This window comes from Heterodontus francisci, chromosome 28 (assembly GCF_036365525.1).
Source record: "Heterodontus francisci isolate sHetFra1 chromosome 28, sHetFra1.hap1, whole genome shotgun sequence".
NCBI lineage: Eukaryota > Metazoa > Chordata > Chondrichthyes > Heterodontiformes > Heterodontidae > Heterodontus > Heterodontus francisci.
In genome coordinates this window covers 61,923,905-61,950,348 of record NC_090398.1, presented here as the reverse complement: position 1 = coordinate 61,950,348, position 26,444 = coordinate 61,923,905, and the positions used below count along the sequence as shown (strand labels likewise).

Genomic DNA, 26,444 nt, shown 5'->3' with positions numbered 1-26,444 from the left:
AATCCCAGGCAGTGGAGTCACTCAGGTAAAAGCCTCCCTGTACATGGATGATGTTGCTGTATTCTGATCGGATCCGCTGTCCATTCACAGACTGATGAGCATCTGCGACCAGTTCGAACTGTATTCGGGAGCCATTGTTAACCATGGCAAGAGCGAGGCCATGTTCCTTGGAAACCTGGCTGACCGATCCTTTGTCCCCTTCACTGTCAGGTCAGACTACCTGAAGGTGCTGCGGATATGGTTTGTCAGGGCCGGGACGTGCACCAAAACCTGGGAGGAGCGAGTAGCCAGGGTACAACATAAACTGAGCAAGTGGGAGCAGCGATCTCTCTCTATTATGGGTAAGAACCTGGTCATCAGGTGCAAGGTGTTCACGTTGTTGCTGTAAGTGACACAGGTCTGGCCCATACCCCCCTCCTGTGCTGTGGCGATCACCCGAGCCATTTCCCGCTTTATCTGAAGGCGCAAAATGGACAGGGTCCAGAGGGACACGATGTTCAAACCTCTGGATAAAGGCGAAAAAATGTACTCAACGTCGCCCTCAACCTGATGGCCGCCTTAGTATGTGGCTGCATCAAGCTGTGCGTAGAGCCCCAGTATGCAAACACCAAGTGTCACTATGTGCTGAGGTTCTATCTGACCCCGGTGTTGCGAAGGATGGATCTGGTCACATTGCCACGGAATGCTCCATCCAGTTGGACTGTGCGTTCGTGGAAATGTTTGTGTGGAAAAACACCTTTGACCACCAATCCATCAGGCAGTGGTCTGCACGGAATGTCCTCAAGTCTATTTTTGGAAAAGAAAAGTCTGGAAGAGGAAAGACCGGCAGGAAAGCTCGGTCCAAGGCCAAGTCTCGCTCCTCCCGGGCTGGACTGCAGTTCCTGGTGGGCCGTGTTCACAGGCTCCTGAGAAATGGCAACTATGCTGAGCGTGTCGGTGCCGGAGCCCCGGTCTATCTGGCTGCTGTGCTCGAGTATCTGACCGCTGAAATCCTCGAGTTGGCCAGTAACGCAGCCCAGGACAACAAGAAGACCCGCAACATCCTCAGACACCTACAGTTGGCTGTCCAGAATGACGAGGAGCTCACCAAGCTGCTGGGAGGGGTGACCATCACTCCGGGCTGGGTGCTGCCTAATATCTAGGGCATTCTGCTGCCCAAGAAAACCAGCGCTCCGGGCACCAAAACCAAGGCAATCTGCCAGGATTTTATGAAATACCCAAAGGTTCTTTTCAGAGCCACCCACAGTATCATTCTTGTAAATCTCCTCTGTACTCTCTACACAACAATTATGTCCTTTCTGTAATGTGATGACCAGAACAGTACGCAATACTCCAGCTGTGGCCAAACCACCGTTTTAAACAGTTCTCGCATTACATCCCTGCTTTTGTCAACCAAGAAAGGAAAGCATTCCATATGTCTTCTTCACCACTCTATCTACCTATCCTGTCACTTTCAGGGACTTGTGGACATGCACTCCAAAGTCTCTCACTTCTTCTACCCATCTCAATATCTTCCCGTTTATTGTGTATTCCCTTGCTTTGTTTGCCCTCCCCAAATGCATTACCTCACACTTCTCCAGATTGAATTCCATTTGCCACTTTTCCGCCCACTCAATTAATCCATTCATAAGTCTACAGCTATCCTCCTCAACATCAATTACACAGCCAATTTCCCAATCATAGCTCCCACATTTAATTCCAAATAATTAATTTTTTTAAGAGATACAGCACTGAAACAGGCCCTTCAGCCCACCGAGTTTGTGCCGACCATCAACCATCCATGTTATACTAATCCTACACTAATTCCATATTCCTACCACATCCCCACCTGTCCCTATATTTCCCTACCACCTACCCAGGGACAATTTATAATGGCCAATTAACCTATCAACCAGCAAGTCTTTGGCATGTGAAAGGAAACTGGAGCACCCAGAGGAAACCCACACAGGCAGTACCCAGAATTGAACCCGGTTCGCTGGAGCTGTGAGGCTGCGGTGCTAACCGCTGCGCCACTGTGCTGCCCGTGTGGTAATATACACCACAAACAGCAAGGGACCCAACACTGAACCCTGTGGAACGCCACTGAAAACCGCTTTCCATGTGCAAAAACATCCGTTGACTACTATCCTTTGTTTCCTGCCACTGAGTCAATTTTGGATCCAACCTGCCACATTCCCCTGTATCCCATGGGCTTTCATTTTATTGACCAGACTGCCATGTGGGACCTTATCAAATGCCTTACTAAAATCCATGTAAACCTCATCCACCGCACTATCCTCATCAATGCTCCTTGTTACTTCCTCAAAAAACTCAATCAAGTTAGTGAGACATGACCTTCCCTTAACAAATCCATGCTGACTATCCTTGATTAATCCATGTCTTTCCAAGTGGTAGTTTATCCTGTCCCTCAGAATTGATTCGAATAATTTACCCACCACTGAGGTCAGACTTACCACATCCTTTTAAAATAATAGTACAACGTTCGCAGACCTCCAATCCTCCGGCACCTCCCCCATATCCAGTGAGGATTTGAAGATGATCCCCAGGGCATCCACTATTTACTCCTTGGCTTCCTTTAACAACCTCAGATGCAAACCATCTGGCCCTGGTGATTTATTCATTTTCAAGGATGTCAGACCCTCTCGTACTTCCACTCTCATTATGCTTATCGTATCTAATATTTCACACTCCTCTTCTTTTACTACAATGTCTGCATCATCCCTCTCCTTTGTGAAGGCAGAGACAAAAAACTCATGAAGACCCCCGCCCACATCTTCTGGATCCACACAGAAGTTCCCTTGTACATCTCTGATAGGCCATACCCTTTCCTTAGTTATCCTCTCGCTCTTCATGGACTGATAAAACATCTTTGGGTTTCCTTCAAGTAGTTGTATCCAGTCCACATCCACCAAATCAGCTCTCAGTTTTGTAAAATTTGCCTTCCCCCAATTTCGAACTTTTACTTTTCGAGCTGCCCTGCCATTACTTAGCTTTACAAACTCATTATTGCTCGTGTAATAAGTAGAATAATGTACCAGTTACTCACCGATCAGCTTCTTCCCCTGTATCATGGAGGCTGAAAAGGCAGAAGAGAAGAGACCAAAGAGCACCTCCTTCCCCTAGTCAGTGAAGTCCCTCACACATCAACTCACAGCTTTACACTCTGTCCAAACAGCACTTTCTAATTAGTAATTATTCATAAATTACACTAACTAAAACATTAGTAACCTGACCAATTATAAGGTAGCTATTTGAGGGTTTTTAAACAAAGAGCTTTTTTCCCTATCCCAAAGGCTCTTTTCAGATCCACCCACAGTATCTGAAAGGGTTGATTACTGTCTGAAGTCTGCTGTACCCACACCTCTGTCTATCCCTCTTCATCGAGAACAACCAGCGTCATCTTCCATTCCTTTCACCATCATGTGTTTAACTCGCTTCTCCTTATAGACAGTCAGATATCAATGTAATAATGAAATGATCTGTGTCAGTGCTGGCCATTTCCCTGTCCTGATTTCAGACCCCACTCTGGACACTTGTTTCCCATTCCAGGACATTTTTGTATTAATATTCAGCACCACCTGTCAGTCAGAAACTTGTCTCAATGAACCGATCCTTTTACTGAACTTCCAACTGCTGCTGTCTATTTCTCGAGGGAAAGAGCAGCTCACTGTGTAAGGATGTGAGGGGAATGTAACCCGGCTGCTGGTGAGAAGGTCCCGTCTTCTCAATCAAAAGCCTTTTATTTTACTTCAGTGATTCCCAGATTCCCAACTGGTCCGTTGAGGATTTTGTTTTCACAGAAATAGCTTGTTAAATACAAATCTGATTCCAACATGTCAGTAACAGGACAGTAAAAGGATGAAGCAACTATTTCAGCGGCTTCTCACTGTCCCCCTGAAGCCTGTGTGAAGGGGAATTACCAATAGTCTGTAATCTATTACTTCCACACCGAGTTTGAGTTATTTGTCGTGTGAAAGATTGCTGAACGGAGTCTTTTACTGTCAGTTACGGATGAGAAGTTGACAAAAATTGGCAAAATAAAGCTGTTCATAAAATAGCACCAGAAATTTGAGTCGGTAAAAGCAAAATTGTGTTTTAAAAGTTTATTTAAACCGCTACGGGAAAATAGATTTTTATGTACTTTTCCAGTCGATCACTTCTTTTCCAAAGTGAAATTGGCGGCTTTCACAAATTCAAATATTCTGCCAGGTTGACAGGTTCAACCAATGATTTTTTGTATTTAGTGCTTCGAGGTTCTCTGATTGAATCATTCCTGAGAACTAATGGCCGTGTGGCCTAATGGATAAGGCGTCTGACTTCGGTATATTCGATGATCTTATCAGAAGATTGCAGGTTCGAGTCCTGCCACAGTCATTCTGACCCAAAGGGATTCTGCAGGGCTTTGGGGATCAAGTCGGGGACTGAACAGATTGGAAACCCGACATGGACTTGGTGGGGCGAATGGCCTCCTCATGTGCTGTCACTGACTTTATGAGAAGAGGGTGACCAATCAGAAGTGGGCTGGGGTTACAGCGGGCTCAAACTGCAGGAATTCCAGGTCCCTGAATGACTGAGCTGAAACTGATCAGTTTCACTGCAGGAAACACCGTCTCGGGAGAAATAACATCACAAATAATTCCATTTCACTAATTATTCAATTATAAAACGATGTGAAGGTGTGATGTTACTTTTCACTGTGAGGGGAGAATCCGCCATCTGGATAAATCAGCAACTTTATAACATCGTCTGTACGTTTGGAAAAGAAACGATGAAAACTCTCCCCATTACCCTGGTGCGGTGGAAAGGCTCAATTCAGAGATTGGACTATAATGAGAGCACAACATAAATCATTAACTGATATTTCCGGCATAAAACACACCCCAGCTCCCGTTCCCATGTCACTGCTGTCCTTATGAGGCGGTGGCTGACTCTGAAAAGAGACTTTGTTTTGTGTTTCTGCAGGAAAATCACAAAGATCCTCCCAGGCAGTGAAACTCATCTTCCCAGAATCTCCATACCAGATTGAAACAGAAAACACAAAGACAGTGAGAAAGTTCCAGAGAGTTACTGAGCATTAAAACCAATGAAATAAACCAATTCTAGAGAGATGTTGGTGCAGCTTTTTCAGAGAGATTGTGGGTGGCTCTTAAAAGAGCCGTTGTGTTTCGAGTGTTTTCACTACACGGTGGAGTTTTACTTGGAGTTGATGTACTTGGTCACTCACTTTGTCCCTTCTCACATTCCGAGCGCTTTGTTGGGTGGAAATGTTTCTTCAGGCAGTTTCAACAGCTCAGAGCCGACATTGAGTCAGAAACCAGAAATGGGAGTACGGGACACAGACAAGGAATTGAGGCTGAACCTTTCTAAATCTCACTGGTTATAGGCCTCAGCTAGAGCATTGTGTCTAATTCCATGCTCCACACTTTAGCAGGAATGGCAAGGCCTTAGAGAGGGTGCAGAGGAGATTTACTAGAATGTATCAGAGATGCAGGAATTCAGCTAATGTGTAAAGAATAGGGGTCTGGGGTGTGTGAAGCTGGGGTCCTTCTTCTTAGAGAAGAGATGTTAATGGGGCAGTTAATAGTTGTGTTCAACATTGTCAAGAGTTTTTATAAGAAGAAAGAAGTTTGACTACAATTAGGCAGAGCCTTCGTGAGATCACACCTGGAGCACTGTGTACAGTTTTGGTTCCCCTTATCTAAGGAAGGATATACTTGCCTTAAAGGAAGTGTATCAAAGTGTCACTCGATTGCTTCCTGGGATGAGGGGATTGTCCTATGAGAAGAGATTGAGTAGACGAGGCCGATATTCCTCAGAATTGAGAAGAGTCAGAGGTAATCTTACTGGCACCTAAAAATCTTAAGGGATTTAACAGGGTAAATGCTGGGAGGATGTTTCCTCTGGCTGGGGAATCTGGAACTAGGAATCACAGTCTCAGTATAAATGGCTCCATCATTTAGGACTGAGAAGAGGAGAATTTTTTTTCACTCAAAGTATTGTGAATCTTTGGAATTCTCTACGCGCAGTGGTTAGCACCGCAGCCTCACAGCTCCAGTGACCTCGGTTCCGTTCAGGGTATTGCCTGTGCGGAGTTTGCAAGTTTTCTCTGTGACCGCGTGGGTTTCCGCCGGGTGCTCCAGTTTCCTCCCACAGCCAAAGACTTGCAGGTTGATAGGTAAATTGACCATTGTAAATTGCCCCTAGTGGAGATAGGTCGTAGGAGAATGGTGGGAATGTGGTAGGGAATATGGGATGAATGTAGGATTAGTATAAATGGGTGGTTATTGGTCGGCACAGACTCGGTGGGCCGAAGGGCCTTTTTCAGTGCTGTATCTCTCTGTGACTCTAGAGATGTGGATGCTCAATCATTGGGTATATCCAAGAGAGAGATCGATAGGTTTTTGGATACGAAGGGAATCAAGGGATCTGTGCTCGTGTGGTAAGATGGAGTTGATGTAGGAGATCAGCTGTGATCTTAGTGAATGGCAGAGCTATTTCGATGGGCCGAATGGCCTACTCCTATTTTTTATGTAAAGTTCCATTCCTCTCAGGGAATATTTTATTTTCAAAAAGAGAAATACTGCACACACTGGAAACCTGAATAATAACAGAAGATTCTGGAAACACTCAGCAGTTCCAGCCGTATCTGTGGAGAGAGGAAGGGAGGAGCAATGTTTCAGGTCTATAGAAGGGTTACAGAACTGGACCACTAACCCGAGCTTCTCTTCTCCACAGTTGTTTCCGGACTGGCTGAGTGTTTTCAGTATTTTAGGCTTTTTCTTTCTGTATTTCATCCTTTTCCCATTTGACTATTTGCTGTGAAACTTTCAGCGTTGTGCTCAATTCTTTGTGTCGTTGTGTTTTCTTTATTTGAAGTAATGTAAATAGTAACCTGAAATGAATTTGCCAAATGGTTGGGCAAATTGTTACAACCAGTTTTTGAGCAAGTTCTCCACAAACACAGTGAAGGATTCCTTCACATTTGTGAAGACCATCCAGGACTTGCATTTCGATAGCAATGCCGTGTCCATGTGTCATTTGACATTGCTAGCCTATTCACCAATGTACCACTTCAGGAAGCCATAGATATTTGCACTGCAGTGCTATATCATGGTGATCTAGACCCGTCACCATTGTGCGAATCAGTATTCATTGAACTTATGAACTCGGCAACTTGCACAGTTGAGTTCAGTTTTATTGACACCATGTATCGCTGGTGTTGCCATGGGATCCCCTCTCGGCCCAGCTCTCACAAACATCTTTGTTGGATTCCATGACAAACCTGTTTTTAAGGGAATGACACCTAACCTCCGACCTCTTGCATATTTCCAATATGTAGATGATGCGTTTGCTATATTTGAATCCGCAGCTGCATGAAATAATTTCCTTGCACGTCTTCATGGGCTCCATCCTGCACTCAAATTCACCTTTGGAATGGAGCTGTCAAATGAGCTCCCTTTCCTTGATGTACTAGTTGAGAAATCTGCTAAGGGGTTTTCTACCACGGTCTACCGCAAACCTACCTTCACTGGTCAATACACGCGTTGGGATTATTACAGTTCCACGCGCTATAAGATTGGCCTTATCGGCAACCAATCACTGACCGACATTGGCTCCTGGTCCAGCAACAACTCAACCTCAAAATCCTCAGACCTGCTGAGTGGTTCCAGCATTTCTTGTTTTTATTTCAAAATACTCATCCTTGTTTCTAAATCCTTATGTGTTCTCACCTGTCCCAACCTCCTTCCTCCCTCCGTAACCACCTCCCTCCCTCCCTCCATAACCACCTCCCTCCCTCCGTAATCACCTCCCTCCCTCCCTCCGTAACCACCTCCATGCAAGCTTGATGCTGAAATAGGGCGAATCAAAGACATCCTGCATTACAATGGCTACACTGATCAGATCATTTCTCACTGTATATCGCACAAACTTATAAACGGACTGAAGGACGTCATTTTGAGCCCTGAAAAGTGCCCAGTCTCCCTCAAATTACCCTGGAAGGGTAATTTAACCCCAGTATTTGAGTAACAGGTGAAGCGAGCTGTTTCCTGCTGTTACTATGCAGGAGCAACAAGTGTGGTGTTCACCACTAACAGGATGCTGCTGTCAAACAAAAGAGACGTCCTGCCTATCACACAAATAAGTAACGTGATATATGAATTTCAATACCAGTGTGATGCTAGGTTTCTAGAACGTACATCCCAAAACTGGCGGATTGTATCAAATAACATGTCCCTTCCGCTGTTCGCAATGGGCCCTACCCAACCAACCCGTGCTTGCAAAACTCAAAACACAGTATCCAACATGAGATGTGATTCCACAATAGGACAACATTTGCTAAATAATTCTCAGTGTGCTACGAATTACACTGACAACCAATTTAAGACTGTCAGTAGGGCTCGCAGTGTGGTGCATTGGTGTGTACTGTAAACTACATATATTAATACACAGGGCACTGTTCTTTGCAGACAGAAAGAACATGCACACACATTGTGCCAGTTTAAGCTAAACAAAATAAGTGACAGCCATTCACTGGCTCATTCCACAGGGCAATGCCCTGACCAATCAGAGTCAAGCTGCCTGGTTTAAACTTCAAACAAAGCTGGGCAGTTATCTGTCAATGACCATAAACTGATGCATTCTGAATGGCAATGCCTCGACCAATCAGAGTTCACTTGCCAACCAATCAGCACTCTCTTCTCACACAGAAGAAAGTTGGTGTTTTCCCTTAAATTGGTATTCTTGTGGATTGCCCTGCTGAGTGCAAGACGAAAACAACTGGCTACCAAAGTTTGGACAACATGTCATTATTTTCACGAAATGATTACTTTTATTTTCAATATAAAAATATAAAGCAATATGAGTGTAACATTTGCAGACAAATTCTATTACCTCACATTGCCTGATTCTTTCACACTGACAGACTATGTGAACTACAGTCCCGATTTTGCAGTTCTCACTTCCAGTTAGCAAATGTCAGCAATCTGTGATACAGTGCAGTTTACAGACCAGACCGTCAATCACAACATGCAATAATTGTTCAGCTTATGTTGGACTGGTGGGATTTAGAAATACTACTAATTGAGATGAGCTGTTATTGCATTTAATTATTTGTTTCATGGGATGTGGACGTCGCCAGCCAGGCCAGCATTTATTGTCCATCCCTAATTGCCCATGAGAAGGTGGTGGTGAGCTTCCTTCTTGAACCACTGCAGTCCATGTGGGGTAGGTACACCCACAGTGCTATTAGGAAGGGAGTTCCAGGAATTTTACCCAGCGACAGTGAAGGAATAGCGATATAGTTCCAAGTCAGGATGATGTGTAGCTTGGAGGAGAACTTTCAGGTGGTGGTGTTCCCATGCATCTGCTGCCCTTGTCCTTCTAGGCAGTAGAGGATGCAGGTTTGGAAGGTGCTGCCTGAGTAGCCTTGGTGCATTGTTGCAGTGCATCTTGTAGATGGTACACACTGCTGCCACTGTACGTCAGTGGTGAAGGGAGTGAATGTTGTGGACGGGGTGCCAATCAAGCCTGTTGCTTTGTCCTGGATGGTGTCTAGCTTCTTTAATGTTGTTGGAGCTGCACCCATCCGGGCAAGTGGATAGTATTCCATCACACTCCAGCCTTGTGCCTTGTAAATGGTGGACAGGCTTGGGGAGTCAGGAGGTGAGTTACTCACCGCATGCTTCCTACCCTCTGACCAGCTCATGTAGTCACACTATTTATAAGGCGACTCCAGTTCAGTTTCTGGTCAATGGGAACCCCCAGGAAGTTGATAGTGGGGGATTCAGCGATCGTAATGCTGTTGAATATCAATGGGAGATCGTTAGATTCTCTCTTGTTCGAGATGGTCATTGCCTGGCACTTGTGTGGCGCGAATGTTACTTGCCACTTATCAGCCCAAGCCTGGATATTGTCCAGGTCTTGCTGCATTTCTACATGGACTGCTTCAGTATCTGAGGAGTCGCAAATGGTGCTAAATTTTGCAATCATCAGTGAACATCCCCATTTCTGACCTTATGATTGAAGGAAGGTCCCTGATGAAGTAGTGAAGAAGGTTGGGCCGAGGATACTACCCTGAGGAACTCCAGCAGTAATGTCCTGGTGCTGAGATGATTGACCTCCAACAATCACAACCATTTTCCTTTGTGCTAGATACGATTCCAACCACTGGAGAGTTTTCCTCTTGATTCCCATTGACTCCAGTTTTGCTCTGGCTCCTTGATGCCATACTCAGTCAAATGCTACTTTGATGTCAAGGGCAGACACTCTCACCTCACCTCTTGAGTTCAGCTCTTTTGTTCTTGTTTGAACCAAGGCTGTAATGAGGTCAGGAGCTGAATGGCCCTGGCGGAACCCAACCGAGCGTCACTGAACAGGTTATTGCAAAGCAAGTTCCCCGTCGATGACACCTTCCATCACTATACTGATGATTGAGAGTAGACTGATGCGGCAGCAATTGGCTGGGTTGGATTTGTCCTGCTATTTGTGTACAGGACATACCTGGGCAATTTTCCACATTGCCGAGTAGATGCCGGTGTTGTAGATGTACTGGAACAGCTTGGCTCGGGGCGCGGCAAGTTCTGGAGCACAGGTCTTCAGTACTATTGCCGGAATATTGTCAGGGCCCGTAGCCTTTGCTGTATCCAGTGCCTTCAGTCGTTTCTTGATATCACGTTGAGTGAATCGAATTGGCTGAAGACTGGCATCTGTGTTGCTGGGGACTTCAGAAGGAGGCCGAGATGGATCATCAACCCGGCACTTCTGGCTGAAGATTGTTTCAAATTCTTCATCCTTGTCTTTTGCACTGATGTGCTGGGCTCCCCCATCATTGAGGTTGGGGATATTTGTGGAGCCACCTCCTCCTGTTGGTTGTTTAATTGTCCACCACCATTCATCATTGGATGTGGCAGGGTGTAGATCTGATCCGTTGGTTGTGGGATCACTTAGCCCTGTCTATTACATGCTGCTTCTGCTGTTTGGCATGAAAGTAGTCCTGGGCTGTAGCTTCATCAGGCTGACGCCTCATTTCAAGGTATGCCTGGTGCTGCTCCTGGCATGCCCTCCTGCACTCTTCATTGAATTAGGGTTGATCCCCCAGCTTGTTGGTAATGTTAGAGTGGGGGAATATGCCGGTCCATGAGGTTATAGAATGTGGTTGACAACAATTCTGCTGCTGGTAATGGTCCACAGCACCTCATGGATGCCCAGTTATACATTGCTAGATCTGTTCAAAATCTATCCCATTTAGCACAGCGGTAGTGGCACACAACACGATAGAGGGTATCCTCAATGTGAAGACAGGACATCATCTCCACAAGGACTGTGCAGTGGTCACTCCTACCAATACTGTCATGGACTGATGCATCTGCGGTAGGCAGATTGGTGAGGATGAGGTCAAGTATGTATTTCCCTCTTGTTAGTTCCCTCACCACCTACTGCAGACCCAATCGAGCAGCTATGTCCGTTAGGACTCGGCCAGCATGGTCAGTAGTGTTGCTACCGAGCCACTCACGGTGATGGACATTGAAATCCCCCAGGCAGAGTACATTCTGGACCCTTGCCACCCTCAGTGCTCCCTCCAAGTGGTGTTCATCAGTCTCTCGCTGTCTCTTGCTGGTTTGCTCAGTCCCTTTCTCTGTACCTTTCAAAAGTCAAAGGGTCACTGACCCGAAACTTTGACTCTGCTTCTCTTTCCACAGATGCTGCCAGACCTGCTGAGTGATTCCAGCATTTCATGTTTTTGTTTCAGATTTCCAGCATCCGCAGTATTTTGCTTTTACCTTTCTCTGTCTGTTCATTTCTGGGTCCTGATAATCTCTTCCTGGTTTTCTGTGTGTCTTTCTCTGCCTGCCTCATTGTTGGTGCTGTTACTCTGTGTCCTTGTGTCATTGTGCAATGAGAGTGAGTCCGTCAGCAAGTGTGTTGCTGAGTCCGGGATTCTTGAGAAATCCGACGACAATCCTATTTTCATAAAAACATGGGGGAAATGAACATATTTCACTAACAGGCAGCTACAGTTTAATGCAGCAGTTAGCAGAGTGGCGCAGGGAAGCGTGCAGGGCCCATAACCCAGAGATCGATGGATCGAAACCCTTTTCTGCTATTTATGCTTTGTAATAATGCAAACCGTTCACTTTCAATACGTCAAGTATTTACCCATAATGACAAGATGCTTCCAAAGGCACTCTATTGCAATCAGCTTTTTCCTTCCAGTGAACACATCAATCAGCAACAACTCACTTTTGCTCACACGAACACAAGCTGCAAACACGGACCAGCCGAGTCTCTCCCACTTTGTCAACCCCTTCCTGCAGAGCCTCCGCTCCACCACCAGATGGTGATGTTGGCCACAATAAAACCAGGGCAAATGGTCACAGTGAGGAGACGGTCAGTAACAGAAAATAAAACAATAACAGGGAAAACCTTTGCACAACAACAGGGTACATTTCCCAGGGCTTTACCACTGGCAAGACGGTCAATGGCGTTGTTGAGCTCTATGGTGGTGTCGCTGTCCAACTCCTCCATGACAGGGAAGTCTGGAATGGTGCTGAGAGCTACTTCAATGACAATGTTCTCCGTTATGTAGAGTTCAAGGTAATGCTCCACTCACCTTTCCATCTGCTTGTTAGGTTCAGTGATGATCACCCCTGTCTTTGTCTTCAAAGGTGTTGATTTAGTTACTGCTGCTCCCATTGCTTTCATAATTTTTTTTTTTTATTCATTCATGTGATGTGGTCATCACTGGCTAAGCCAGCATTTATTGCCCATCCCTCATTTCCCATGAGAATGTGGTGGTGAGCTGCCTTCTTGAACCGCTGCAGTCTGTGTGAGGTAGGTACACCCACAGTGCTGTTAGGAAGGGAGTTCCAGGATTTTCACCCAGCAACAGTGAAGGAAAGGCGATATAGTTCCAAGTCACGATAGTGTGTGGCTTGGAGGGGAACTTGCAGGTGGTGGTGTTCCCATGAATTTGCTGCCCTTGTCCTTCTAGTTGGTAGAGGTTGCGGGTATGGAAGGTGCTGTCTAAGGAACCTTGGTGTGTTGAATTCCTTCATATGTCCCTCTAGCATCACCCAGATTCAGTGGCAGATTGTATGCTGTTGCAGAGTTTTAACCAGTATTGATTGGTGCAGTGCTGAGCAGTCTGCAGAGACTTGTTTCTGGCAGCTCTGAGAGCATCTAGAGTTTGTTTGCTGGAGACTTGTTTGTAGTTCATGAGGACTCTCTTCTTAGTTGCAGTAACTGACTCCATTTCAGTCCAATAAGCCTCAAACCAGTCAGCATTCCTCCCATCTCTTTTCCCATACACAGCGAGTGCAGAGTTATAGATGGTGGCGTGCAGATGATTCCACTTTGATACCACACTGAGGCCTTGGGCGTTTTCTGAAGGAGCCTGATCGAGGATGTTGAGGAACTCCTGGGTCCTTTCTGGATCAGTGGTTCGGCAAGTGTTGATCCGAGAACGACCTTTCTTCTTGGATGGGTGAAGCTTTCTTGGCTGAAGCCTGACCTTGTTACACACCAGGGAGTGGTCAGTGTCACAGTCAGCGCTATGATAGCTGCGTGTGATGAGGACACTGCTGAGGGTGGTACGTCTGGTGATGATAAGGTCTAGCTGGTGCCAGTGGCATGATCTCGGATGTCTCCAGGACACCTTGTGGCACAGCTTGACCTGGAAATAGCTGTTCGTCACACAGAGTCCATGGTGACAGCATAGCTCCAGAAACCTCTGTCCATTTTCGTTCATCTTGCTAATCCCCTGGTGCCCTATGCTCGTTGGCCAAGCTGTAGTCAGTACCCAAGCTTGCGTCGAAATCCCCTAGAAGATACAGTCCCTCAGTGCTGGGAATTCTACTGATGGCAGTGTCAAGTGTCTCAAAGAATTGATCCTTGACATCTGGGGTGGAGGTGAGTGTCGGCACATAGATGCACATGAGATTAACTGGGCCCGCGCTTGTTGACATGTGAAGGGTAAGAAGTCTCTCTGAGCCTACTGTGGGTGGTTCACTCATCACAAGTAGCATGTTATTTACTGTGAAACCCACTCCATGCTCACGAGTTGCCTCTTGGGCTTTCCCCTGCCAGAAGAAGGTGTAGTGTTTCTCTTTGAGGGATCCACTTTGAATTAGTCTAGTTTATTGCAGCACAGCAATGTCCACATTGAGCCTTGTGAGTTCCTTGTCAATCACAGCTGTCTTGTGTGTGCTATCAACCTGCAGAAGGTTGTCGGTAAGGCCAGGAGACATGGTCCTTACATTCCAGCTTGTGATGCGAAGCACTGGTGTCTTCTTTGTTGAGTTTGTCTTGCCTGGTGCATAGATTATCAGTCCGCCAGTTGAGAGATATCTCTCGAAGCTGCAAGCACCCATTGAAGCAAGTAGGTCGTGGCAGGACAGCACCTAACTGACTGGGGGCTGCACAGCTTGGAGTAGGTGGTAGTTATCCATTGAGACGCGATGATCTCTCCCACTGTCAAAAGTAGCCCCTGGTGCTCATACTCTACACCAATTGAGTGAGAGCTTATATTCGGTAACTGTTTCTTCCCATGTTTTGCTAATGTTTAACCATGAAGCTGGAGTGTCCTCTCCAGGGCACAGGCCTGGGCAAATAGTATGGAGACACTGAGCATCAGGACCCCCTCTCAGCATTGCTAGTATTGTCCAAAGGAAAGGAAAAAACCAGTACTATTTGGTACCAGCTCTGCTGTAGGAGTTGCTGGAAAACTACCTGATAAGTAACAGGTATGGGACTCCACTCCGGATTTACTGTCCAGGTTTACTCCCTAAGCCTTCTTCTCTCTCAAGACACCCACAGGGAAGTGAGACTTTTTGCCCATAGATAGGGCTCTGTTTCTTGGCATCAGGATGGAACCACACGCCAGTGGGCCTGCATGACATGCACAAGGATATCACACACTGCCCCATCCCTGTGACAGCTCAGAGAGATACCCTGATGATAATATACCCCACAGGAAAATCACAAACAGCCCCCTCCCTAGGACAGCTCAGGGTCAGACACTGCACACACTGCAACAACAGTGACATTACTGTATTAGTCCCTCCATTCTGAAAAACAAGCATTCACCCTACTTTATGCTTTCCGTCTCTCAGCCAATTTTGTATCCACGCTGCCACTGCCTCTTTAATCCCATCTGCTCAAATTTTGTTAACAAGTCTATTTTATGGTACTTTATCAAACACAATTTTGAAGTGCAGACACACACCATCAACCTCACCACCCTGGTCAACTCTCTCTGAAACCTCATCAAAGAAATTAATTCATTAATTAATTCATACACAATCTTCTGTTAACCAATCTGTACTGGCTGTCATTTATTAGCCCATGTTCGACCAAGTGCCAGTTAATTTTCTCCTGGATAATTGTCTCTAAAAGTTTCCCCACCACTGACATTGGACTAACTGGTCTGTAGTTCCTGGGTTTATCTCTCTTTTTAAACAGGGCTGTAAAATTAGCAATCCTTGCAGACTTATCTTTCAGTTCTGGAAAGTCTATTGCGGACAATCTCTTTGGGCATGACTTTAACCAATTAAAGCAACAGGATACTTGATTAATAAGTCCAGAACTTTTATTGAGAGTAAAATAGTACTTAATAATTGGAAGTAAAATTATCTTGAACAAACTTGGGGAATATAACTTTACAGCTCTAGCAGGTGTGTGGACTAGTCGAGCTTGGTCTCAGAGTGTCACGGTCCTCTTTGTCCAGCCTAGATCCCTCATCAGGTGGAGAACTTGGTCGATGATCTGAGCCTTTACCCCTGAGATCTTCTCGTGTTCCTGCACACTGAAACCTGACAAGATCCCTACTTTTAACCCCTGGATGGCCATCACACCACCTTGTAAAATAATAATTGGTCTGAGCTGTTGCTACATACATTTAATTGATTATGTCTTCCACTAACAGCCAACTGTCCTCAGAATCTCAGACATGAGTACAATGGAGTGGTTTCACACTGTCTCCCAATCTGATCTGAAACAAGTTTCCTATTCATTAAATCGAGACTCTTGAAAATGATGGAAATACTCAGCAGGTCTGGCAGCATCTGTGGAGAGAGAAACAGAGTTAACGTTTCAGATCTGTGATCTTTCATCAGAACTGGGCTGAAATTGTCTGAGGGACTGAGATTGTGGAATCAATTTCAGGGTCAAAAACATTGTACTCTGTAAGGAAAGGAAGATGGTGATTATTAAGTATCGTGCAAGAATATAGATGTTTTTACATTATTTGAATCAACATTGATTTAAACTTTGTGCTCACGAAACCTATCTTTTGATCACAATGACATTGATAACAATGGAAAAAGCAACACATGCATTTCACGACCACAGGACTTTGTAAAGCCTTTTACAGCCAATGAAGTACTTTCCAAGTGTAGTCACTGCACAGTACAATACAATACCCTACAATAAGGATATTTCACATTCGAGTCACGCAAGTCCCAGGCAATGACCTTCTGAAACAAGAGAGAATCTAACCCTCTCCCCTTGACATTCAACAGCATTACGAGTGCTGAATCCCCCACTATGAACATCCTGGGGGTTACCATTGACCAGAAACTGAACTGCAGTAGTCATATAAATATCATGGCTACAAGAGCAGTTCAGACAGTAGGAATCCTGCGGCGAGTAACTCACCTCCTGACTCCCCAAAGCCTGTCCCCTATCTACAAGGCACAAGTCAGGAGTGTGATGCAATCCTCTCCATTGCCTGGATAGGTGCAGCTCCAACAACACTCAAGAAGCTCAACGTCATCCAGGACAAAGCAGCCCACTTGATTGGCACCTCATTCACTATATTCACTCTCTCCATCACCAACGCACAGTGGTAGCAGTGTGTACCATCCACAAGATGCACTGCAGCAAGGCAGCAAGCCTCCTTACACAGCACCTTCCAAACCCGTGACTTCTACTACCTCGAAGGACAAGGGCAGCAGGTGCATGGGAACACCATCACCTGCAAGTTCCCCTCTGAGCCACACACCATCCTGGAATTGGAACTATATCACCGTTCCTTCACTGTGGCTGGGTCAAAATCCTGGAACTCCCTTCCGAACAGCACCACATCGACTGCAGTGGTTCAAGAAGGCAGCTCACCACCACCTTCTCGAGGGAATTAGGGATGGACAATAAGTGCAATAAATAAAAATAAAATCAATAAAAAATGACAATATCCTGTAATCCCCAAAAGTAGAAAATACATATGAAAATGAAAATATAATAAAACACAGTCAGCATGGATTTCACAAAGAAAGACTTGATTAAACTTATCTTTGAAGAATCAACAGCAAGAGTAATACAGCAGATGTAGAAGAGTTTAAGTTAATAAAGCCTCATCCTTTTAAGTGCTTGAACCAACAAATTGTGGGTTAACAAACAAGCACACTAACTGACAGAGCTGGGTGTTGTGCTTTCTAGATTACCATAAAGTAGGGTGTTAATGAGTTAAATCTTCAGGTTGCTGCAACCAGAATAGCCATTGTCCACGATCAGTTTTACTGTTACAAATAAAGGATGGAACATTCATTGTGAATCTATAGAAACAGTCTGGTCCTGCACACTGCAGACACATCCACGTCATCACCAACCAGCTCTCCGATAATAGATGCAGTTATTTGACTTTTCCCCATCAGCTCCATGGAATTAATTTTGAAAGATTTTAAATTCCAAGAAGCTTTGTGAATATTCAGCCCTTGAGAAGAAATCATTCCCTGGCCACAGTGGAGAGAGCATTGAAAATAAAACAGTAGACTATCAGGTAACACAGAGAATGCTCATCAGCTAATCTATAATTGCTTAGTTTTCTTACTTTTGCTCTTATTATTCGGTTTTTCATCCTTTTCAGTTCCTGACTCCGGATATTATTGTGATTAAATGTGAAAAGATACACTGTGTCTCAGCCCCGGTATATTGGCTCTTTCTCTGTGCAGTGCTGTGTGCACTCAGATCCTGACAGTGTTTCTCCCTCCCTCAACTTTCCAGCCCTGACGGTGCAGAAAGCGCTGCTCAAAGTTACACATTCTGAATGTTTGCAGTTGATTAGTGAGAGATTATTAACGTATCCTTCTGCAGCGCTGCCTCGGTTAATAACAGCAGATCGAAGTCACATTTCAGATACAGAAACAGATGCATCAATTATTCACTCTTTTCCAGAGTGAGTGAGGCCGGGACAAGCAGCAACATTCCGGCCCCACACTCTGCAATTACCCAGCACCAGCGGAAAGCAGTGAATACAGATTCAATCAGTGGGTTAATGTCCATTACAGGGATGCAAGATTCCACGGCCCAGGACAAACATCCCCATACACCGAGAACAAGCTCAGGAAAACCCGGGGGAGTTAATATCCCAATCACTGAGCATTCCAGTAACATTGAACAAGTTCCTGAACTGAGTGAACCTTTCAAAGGACAGAAGTGATGACGAGGTCAAAAAGGTCTGAACAGTTGAGGTGACTGAGCAGTTTCAGCTTCTCTGTTCAGGTTGCAGCTTTCACTGGAGGCATGTGTTTAAATCCCACTTCTGACAACTTGATTTTCAGTTACTTTGCAGAGCTTCCTTGAAGGTTTGAGGTAGAGTAAATACTGAGGAACTGTTTCTAACTGCTGAACGGTCAGTAACCGAAGGTTACAGATTTAAAGTGACTCACAAAACCAGAAAGAACATGAGGAAGAATTCCTTTCTGCAACGTGTGGTTAGGATTTCAGTTATGTGGATAGATTGGAGAAGCTGGGGTTGTTCTCCTTCGAGAGAAGATTTGATAGAGGTGTTCACAATCATGAGGGGTCGTGACAGACCCGATAGAGAGAAACTGTTGGTAGAAGGATTGAGACTCAGGTAAAAGCTGTGGCTCAGTTGGTCACACTCACCTCGAAATCACAAGCTTCTGGGTTCAGATTGCACAGCTGACACTCCAGTGCAGCACTGAGGGTGTTGAAGGTGCTGCCTTTCAGGTGTGATGTTAAACCAAGACCTGGTCTGCATGTTTGGGTGAATGTAAAAGATCCCATGCTGCAATTTCAAACAAGTGAAGAGCAATTCTCCCTGGTGTTGTGATCAATATTTGCCCCTCAATCAGATCAGTTGGTCATTATCACATTGCAGTTTGTGGGTATTAGCTGCTGCATTTCTGACATTACAACAGTGATTACACTTCAAAAGTATTTCATTGTTTACAAAGTGCTTTGATATATCCAGTGGTCAGGAAAGGTGCTATATAAATGCAAGTCTTTTCTTTCTTTATCACAACACATTGCAGTGTAAAAAATGGTTCCTCATGTCACCTCTGGTTCTTCTGCCAATCACCTGATATCTGTGTCCTCTGCTTACTGACCCTTTTACCACTGGAAACAGTTTCTCCTTATATAAACTATTGAAAACCTGCATGATTTTGAACAAATGTGTCAAATCTTTTCTGAATTTTCTCTGCTGCAAGGAGAAGAACCCCAGCTTCTCCAATCTCTCCACATAACGGAAATCCTTCACCCTGCTGCCATTGTGGTAAATCTCTTTTTTATTCTTTCCTGGGTTGTGGGCACTGCTGACACAATGTGATGCCTATCAACGGAGCGGCCTGCTGACATCATCAGAGAGCGCCAAGCTGCGCATAGGCACAGCTACATCTTGCCAGGGTTAAGTGGCACATGCACAGGATGATGTCATGGCTCAGCACCAACATCATCGCAAATCAGCGCCTGGTCCATCTTCGCACATGCACGCTAAAGCGTCATCGGGTATCCAGCCTCTCACTCAGCTGAAGGAAGCGGCTGAATGGGAGACTTTGAGGTTGGAGCTCTCCCCACTCGGCCTTGACGCTTCTTCTCCTCAGCTGCTCGCTCTCCACCTCGCTGCTCCCCTGGCCGATTGTTCCCTGTTCGCGTCACCCAGCTCTCCTGCCACTCGCTCTCAGACCCCAACCCCCACTCCAGCCATTAGCTCTATGCCGTGCCACTTTCCTCCTCTTGGTCACTCGTTCTTCACTCCTATGTCACGCTTTATGAGAGGCATAGATAGTGTAGATAGCCAGACTCTGTTTCCCATGGTAGGGGTGACTAAAACTAGAGGGCATAGATTTAAGCTAAGAGGGAGTAGGTTTAAAGGGGGTCAAAGGGGTAAATTTTTCACAGAAAGAATAGTGGGTATCTGGAATGAGCTGCCTGGTGGAGGCAGGAACAGTAGTCACATTTAAGAGGCATCTGGACAGGTACTTGAATGAGCAAGGCATGGAGGGATATGGAATAAATGCAGGCGGGTCGGATTAGTATAGATAGGCATTATGGTCGGCATGGACGCGGTGGGCCAAAGGGCCTGGTTCTATGCTGTACGACTTTATGACTCTCTGTGACTCCTGTTAATTGTTTAATTATCCACCACCATTCAGGACTGGATGTGGCAGGACTGCAGAGCTTTTATCTGATCTGTTGATTGTGAGATTGCTGAGCTCTGTCTATTGCATGCTGCTTCCGCTATATGACATGCAAGTAATTCTGTGTTCTAGCTTCACCAGGTTGACACCTCATTTTTAGGTCTGCTTGGTGCTGCTCCTGTCATGCCCTCCTGCACACTTCATTGAACCACTATTGCTCCCTTGGCTTGATGGTAATGGTAGATTGAGGGATATGCCAGGCCATGAGGTAACATATTGTGTTTAAATACAATTCTGCTGCTGCTGATGGCCCACAGTGCCTCATGGATGCCCAGTTTTGAGCTGTCAGATCTGTTCATTTCTTCCCTCAGACATAATTGAAAAAAAAAATTCTGAAGAAATGCATGAACTAAATAAAAAGGAGAGAGAAATAAATACTGACAAAATAGATGGCAGCATTTGGAAGGTAAAAAGATTTCAGATTTATTATTGATGAGTGAGAGGAATTTCTCACACTTTGGGGCTTCTGTAAGTGGATTTACTGTATCAGAGTAGAAGTACTGTTTCAGGCCTTGTTAGCTCAGTTGGTAGAGCATGAGACTTTTAATCTCAGGGTCTTGGATTTGAGACCCTTGTTGTGTGGTTGCTCTTCCCTTTTTCAGTCTTCATCGGCAGAGAGTTCAAGGAGTTTTTGAAATTAAATTCAACAACATCACCAGATTTCAACCCCCACCCCTTGCCCCCCTTCCAGTGTAGTTGACAGGACCATCAACCTCTGCCTTCCCCCTTTGCCTCCCTCCCAGAACTGCGACAGGGATCCCCTTGTCCTCACTTTCCACCCCACCTGCCTCCACATCCAAAGGATCATCTTCCACCATTTCCACCACCTCCAGCGTGATGCCACCACCTACCTCATCTTCCCCTCCCCTGTCAGCATTCTGTGAGAATAAGAAATACTGAAATGTTGTTTCTACAGCTTGTGGAAAGTTACCAAGAAGTCATTTGTACACAACATAATGAAATCACTGAAAAAGAGAACTGATAAGGGTATGTAAGTAGAGACCTTAAGACAGTCCATCACTGACAAAGAGAACTGATAAGGGTATGTAAGTGGAGACCTTAAGACAGTACATCACTGAAAAAGAGAACTGATAAGGGTATGTAAGTACAGACCTTGGGACAGTACATCACTTAAAAATTGTGCTTAGGCAGATAAAAGAGAAACAGCAAGAGTTAGAACAAAGGATGTAGTGAATAAGAAACTGCCCCACTAAGATAAAGGCTGACAGCTGCAAGTTAAAACACACAATGGAGAGCCAAATAAGGTAAAACAAAAACAAGAGTTAGGGGCTAGAAAGTTAGAGTAGGGGGAGAAGTAAACAGAGGAGGAGACTGTAGCAACCATAGGATAGGTTAGTGTCATAATACGTTATAACCAATAATGTAAAATAAAGGCGTGGACAAATGGATTTGTATTGTATAAACATGAACTGAATATGTTGATCGGTGTGCCTGCTTGTAGGACACCCGATCTTGCAAGAACGTTAAATAAACTTACTTCTTCAGAGTTTGACTTGGTGTAAATTATTATTAAGTGGGCTACGTTTCTCACAATTGGGGGCTCGTCCGGGATCTCTTCATCATTGCCGGGACCGCGGCCGACGACAGACGAGAAGACGCGTCCCGTTAATTTAAAAACGGTCTCGTTTCTCTCGTTGGTCGCGGACCCGAGTAATTGACTGAAAACGATCCTGAGGAAGTCACTCTGAACGAGTATTTAGTGCGGCAGGTACACATGTGAAGTCAGGCAACTCCGTGCACGGACCAAGGTAAGAAAAACGACTTTTAAGTATTATCTTGGTGACTTATGGTTAACTGTAGGATAAGACCTTCTAAGTACCAAAAGTCCTTGAGGAGTGAATTTTACAGTCCTGCAGTATAAGACCCTTCAGCTAGGAGGTGAGTACTGTATGGTATAAGACCCTTCAGTTAGGAGGTGAATACCGTAAGGTATAAGACCCTTCAGCTTGGAGGTGAATACCGTAGGGTACAAGACCCTTCAGTTAGGAGGTGAATACTGTCGGGTATAAGACCCTTCAGTTAGGAGGTGAATACCATAGGGTACAAGACCCTTCAGTTAACCATGGGAAATAAATCGTCTAAAAAGGAAGACGATGGGAGACAAGGAAAGTCTGCCGGCAACATCCCTCCAGAAAGTCCATTGGGACGGATGTTGGAGTATTGGGATTTCGAGTCAAAAACCAAGGAGAAAAAGACCCAAATATGATCTAAGGACAGCAAGAAGGACCACCCCTAAACCCGACGATAACGACGACGATAGAGACAGAGAGTCTCCTAAGACAATGATGCCCTTGAGAGAGGTACCAATAGGAAATAATGAAATTGGATTTGTTAGTGCACCATTAACGTCAGGAGAGGTAAGAGTGTTTAAAAAGGAAATGAAAGTCCTCGTAGAAGACCCCTGAAAATTTGGGAAAGAGAAAACCCTCCTGGGGTAGGGGGAAACGAACCAGCTGAGCAAAAATACCCTAATCAAGATCCGCAGTGGCAGCACAATAATATCGGCCATAGGTGCCAGATGAAAGACCTTAGAAATCTGATAGTAAAAGGCATTGTTGTAAACAAGTAGTTGAAGCCCCTGCAAAACTTATGCCTTTACAGAGTTACCGCAGGCCCCTCTTATGGCACAAGCAGGCGACGTATTGAGTGCGACCCCTCTGGGTGTTGAAGGCTGTTTCCAGACAAATAGAGACCATTAAAGGCACCTAGGTGGGATCAAGGGATTGATTTTTAAAAATGTTTTGAAGAATCAAAAGGGGGGACTGTGAGAACAGAATTTAGATTTTAGAATTTTTAAGAACAGAATTACATGGGAACATTTAAGATGAAACAATTAATCAGTCATGTATTGCTAACAAGCTAGCTGACTTCATAACTTCAGGGCTGCAGAGGCAACTTGGCCTTGCAGCTGGTACAGCGAGAGAGAGAGAGAGAGCGAGACATTGTACTTCAAAAGCACTCTTCTTATCACCCAGACATGACAATCCTAGGGAAAGGCTAGAATGAAAAACATACCGACCAGGCTAATACACGCCCCCTTGTTAGAGGGTGGCTCAGCCTACACTGAAACAATTAATCAGTCATGTACTGCTAACAAGCTAGCTTCAGTGCTGCAGGGAGGGACAGCTTATCAGAAATGACTTCATAACTGTTAGAGGGTGGCTCAGCCTACCCTTCTGATTCAGCAGTGGCTGAGTTTTTTATATTTGCTTTTATCTTATACTGTTTAAATGTTATTTGAGTAAATAGATCCATATAATCCTAGTGAATATATATAATCATATATAAGTTGATCAGTGGAGAGAGAAGGTTATCATAGAATGATAAAAGGGGGGAATGTGGAAGTGAGCAGAAAGGCATGGCACTATGCTTAATGGGAAATATAGCCAAGTTAGGAATAGTAGCTTTGCTGAGCTTTGATTTTAAGTGGCAGAAACCACAATGAAATAGCTAAAAGGGATGGCCAGAGTGTGTGCAAGCTGTGGCAGCCACAGCACTTCAGACCAAGGAAGTCATTTTACCTCGAAGCTATTACAAGAATTAGTTAGGGGATTGGGAATCCAATGGGACGTCCATACCCCTTGGCACCCTCCCTCTTCAGGGCGGGTGGAAAGAATGAATCAGACCTTAAAGAAACACCTGTCCAAACTGATACTTGAAACAAGGTTACCCTGGACAAAATGTTTACCTATAGCAATACTCAGAATTCGGACAGCCCCGAGAAAAGATGTGGGACTGTCCCCCTATGAAATGCTATTCGGATTACCCTATATGGGAACCAGGGGCAAGATGCCAACCTTAGAAACTAAAGATTTGTTTCTAAAGAACTATATACTGGCGTTGTCTTCCTCATTGTCATTCCTCAGGAAGCAAGGCCTGTTAGCACAGACACCACCTCTCGAATTTGCAGTGCACAAGATCCAACCAGGAGATTGGGTTCTGGTGAAATCGTGGAAAGAGACTAAACTACAACTGAACTGGGAAAGACCATACCAGACTCTCCTAACCACTGAAACAGCCATAAGAACGGCAGAAAGAGGTTGGACCCACTGCACAAGAATCAAGGGGCCGGTACAAACCCCGGCCGAGGAAGGAACTTGGACAACCGAATTAACAGAAGAACCATTGAAAATAAAGCTAAAAAGACTTTGAGTAACAAACTTTTTTTTAATATAACGGCGCAAGCGCGGAAATACTGTCTGTAATATTGTGTGCCTTCTTTCTTTCTTTTCAAAAGTAGCCAGGAAATAAAATGGGTTGGATGTTTTTGTATTACCCACTTCCAATTAGACAACAAGGTGTTTGGAGTAACAGTTAGAGAAGGGAAAAAGAAAGGTGAATTAAAATGTTGCTTTCAGGTAACAATAGATAAGACTGGTAAACCAGCTAACAAACTAAAAGGGACCTCTCATAACGATCCTAACATAGCAAAAATAATAGAGGTAAAGGACCTGAGAAAGACAATTGAGATAGAAACCGGTTACGGGGACACAAATGCCTGGGTAGAATGGATAAAATTACCTGTAAAAAGTTTGAACAAAAACAATTGCTATGCTTGTGCATCTGGTAGACCGATAGCTCAAGTAATACCTTTCCCGCTGGGGTGGGAGCGTGACCGAAAGGGCATGGAATGCATGTTAGCCCTATATCAGGATAAGACGGCTTGGGGTATTCAAACTTGCATATCCTTGTCAATAATGTTCCCTCCCCTAGAGAAAGAAGATTCAAGGACTCCCCCTTCATTTTTAGCCACCAGTGTGAATCACACATCATGCGTATGTCGACACGGTGCGGAGCTAACCAGCAATATGGGAGAGTTGAAGTCATGCATAGAGACTGAGGACGTAACTGGAAGAGTCAGGGGAGGGAACTACTCATCATTGAATGTTCCCAGAGCGGATTTATGGTGGTATTGCGGAGGAAAAGTCCTCAGACAGACCCTACCCTGCCAGTGGAAGGGGACGTGCGCAATTGTTCAATTGGCAATACCATTCACCTTGGCATTTGAGAAACAAAAGATAATAACGAGGGAAAGGGGCAAAAGGGAAGCGATAGCGAACTCTTTTGACGACCAGGTATACATGGATTTCATAGGGGTCCCAAGAGGGGTACCTGATGAATTCAAGGCCCGAAACCAAATAACCGCCGGTTTCGAGTCTTTGTTTTGGTGGGTCTCTATTAACAAAAATGTAGATTGGATAAATTATATTTATTACAACCAACAAAGATTTATAAATTATACGAGAGATGCGGTAAAAGGTATAGCTGAACAATTAGACGCCACTAGTAGAATGGCTTGGGAAAATCGACTGGCTCTAGATATGATCTTAGCAGAAAAAGGAGGAGTGTGTATAATGTTAGGAGGGAAATGTTGAACATTTATCACAAATAACACAGCACCCGATGGTTCAATCACCGAGCACTGCAAGGGTTAACAACTTTAGCAGAGGAGATGGCCGAAAATTCAGGAGCAGACACTTCCCTGACGGGGTGGCTTGAATCCTGGTTTGTAAAATGGAAAGGCATGATAATCTCGGTTTTTACCTCCCTGATCATGGTTGTCGGAATACTAATAGCCATCGGGTGTTGTATTATTCCTTGTGTAAGAGGGCTGACACAGCGATTGATTGAGACAGCTTTGACGAAGCAGATGTCAATACAAAGAGGCCAGGAAGAGAGTATGTACCTGTTAGGTAATGACAAAGTGGATAGTATCAACGGAAATACAGACATTGAAAAGGCGGCTGAAATAATGCTCAGAGGATTTGAGAGGACATATGAGAACCCTCCGCAGCATGTAGAAAACAACAAGGATTAAGTAAAAGAAAAGGGGAAATTGTGAGAATAAGAAATACTGAAATGTTGTTTCTACAGCTTGTGGAAAGTTACCAAGAAGTCATTTGAAAACAACATAATGAAATCACTGAAAAAGAGAACTGATAAGGGTATGTAAGTAGAGACCTTAAGACAGTACATCACTGAAAA

At 44.8% G+C, this 26,444-nt stretch overlaps 1 non-coding gene across 1 annotated transcript; it reads left to right on the top strand.

Moving 5' to 3' along the window:
• The first annotated feature begins 4,285 nt into the window (after nt 1-4,285).
• Nucleotides 4,286-4,374, top strand: trnar-ucg (transfer RNA arginine (anticodon UCG)). Its single transcript is given in 2 exon segments — nt 4,286-4,322; nt 4,339-4,374. It is a non-coding gene; the product is annotated as a tRNA-Arg (tRNA).
• The last annotated feature ends 22,070 nt before the right edge of the window (nt 4,375-26,444 follow it).